Genomic DNA, 1,670 nt, shown 5'->3' with positions numbered 1-1,670 from the left:
CGCCATCATCATTTAACCACACAGTAAAGCTGCCCTTGGGAAAAATTATGGCTGTAGTTTCCTCTTGCTTTCAGCCGTTTGCAGTACCAACACAGCAAGGCCGTTTTGGTTAGTGCTACAAGGCCAGATCAGTCAATCATCGAGATTGTTGCCCCTGCAACTATTGAAGAGGCTGCTGCCCCTTTTCAGGAACCTCACATTTGTCTGGCCTCTCCACAGATACCCCTTCGTTGTGGTTGCACCTACAGTACGGCTATCTATATCGTTGAGGCATGCAAGCCACCCCACCAATGGCAAGGTCTTTTGTAATACATGAATCAGTGTATTACTTAGGCAACGATACATTTGCAACTTTCTAAAACAAGACAATCTTCTTTTGTCTCTTGTGATGTGACAGACCATATGAAGGGCCTATTTCAATAGTGGTACAAGTCCATTTGTGTTCATTCTGAGACACAGAGTCCTTAAAGTTAAATGAGCACTGAAAAATCTGCAGTTGGAGGAGGAGGAGATTTAGTGTTTAACGTCCCGTCGACAACGAGGTCATTAGAGACGGAGCGCAAGCTCGGGTTAGGGAAGGATAGGGAAGGAAATCGGCCGTGCCCTTTCAAAGGAATCATCCCGGCATTTGCCTGAAGCAATTTAGGGAAATCATGGAAAACCTAAATCAGGATGGCCGGAGACGGGATTGAACCGTCGTCCTCCCGAATGCGAGTCCAGTGTGCTAACCACTGCACCACCTCGCTCAGTCTGCAGTTGGGATGCCAGAAATATAATGGAATATTTCTGGTATCTCAATTGCAGATTCAACGTCTTGAAAAAGGAATATTCCCAGATAGAATGAAGATTGCCAGAGTACTACCACTATTCAAAAAAGGCGATCAAATGTGCCCAGATAATTACTAACCAGTTAGCCTCCTTCCCATTTTGTCAAAAATCCTAGAATCCTGTTCCGTTACCTATGTATCCTTTGTCACAGATTACAGATATTGTGCATCCAATTTTATAGATTTTTACTGTTTTTAATGCAACTCTTGAGTATTTATCTGATCTTGAAACTATATGACTGTGAGTGAGTTGACTAAATGATAAGGACCCCTAACTTTAGGACGCTGTATCTCAGAATGAACAAAAATGGACTTGTACCAGTATTGAAATAAGCCCTTCATATACACTCCTGGAAATGGAAAAAAGAACACATTGACACCAGTCTGTCAGACCCACCATACTTGCTCTGGACACTGCGAGAGGGCTGTACAAGCAGTGATCACACGCACGGCACAGCGGACACACCAGGAACCGCGGTGTTGGCCGTCGAATGGCGCTAGCTGCGCAGCATTTGTGCACCGCCGCCGTCAGTGTCAGCCAGTTTGCCGTGGCATACGGAGCTCCATCTCAGTCTTTAACACTGGTAGCATGCCGCGACAGCGTGGACGTGAACCGTATGTGCAGTTGACGGGCTTTGAGCGAGGGCGTATAGTGGGCATGCGGGAGGCCGGGTGGACATACCGCCGAATTGCTCAACACGTGGGGCATGAGGTCTCCACAGTACATCGATGTTGTCGCCAGTGGTCGGCGGAAGGTGCACGTGCCCGTCAACCTGGGACCGGACCGCAGCGACGCACGGATGCACGCCAAGACCGTAGGATCCTACGCAGTGCCGTAGGGGA

General features: G+C 47.9%; 1 non-coding gene across 1 annotated transcript; it reads right to left on the bottom strand.

The window, feature by feature from the left end:
* Positions 1-673: 673 nt before the first annotated feature.
* On the bottom strand, positions 674-746 carry Trnaa-cgc (transfer RNA alanine (anticodon CGC)). The gene has a single exon. It is a non-coding gene; the product is annotated as a tRNA-Ala (tRNA).
* Between the last annotated feature and the right edge of the window lie 924 nt (positions 747-1,670).

The sequence above is a fragment of the Schistocerca gregaria genome, chromosome 7 (genome assembly GCF_023897955.1).
Source record: "Schistocerca gregaria isolate iqSchGreg1 chromosome 7, iqSchGreg1.2, whole genome shotgun sequence".
Classification (NCBI taxonomy): domain Eukaryota; kingdom Metazoa; phylum Arthropoda; class Insecta; order Orthoptera; family Acrididae; genus Schistocerca; species Schistocerca gregaria.
The sequence above is the reverse complement of the archived record's forward strand: the minus strand, read 5'-3'. Positions and strand labels throughout refer to the sequence as shown.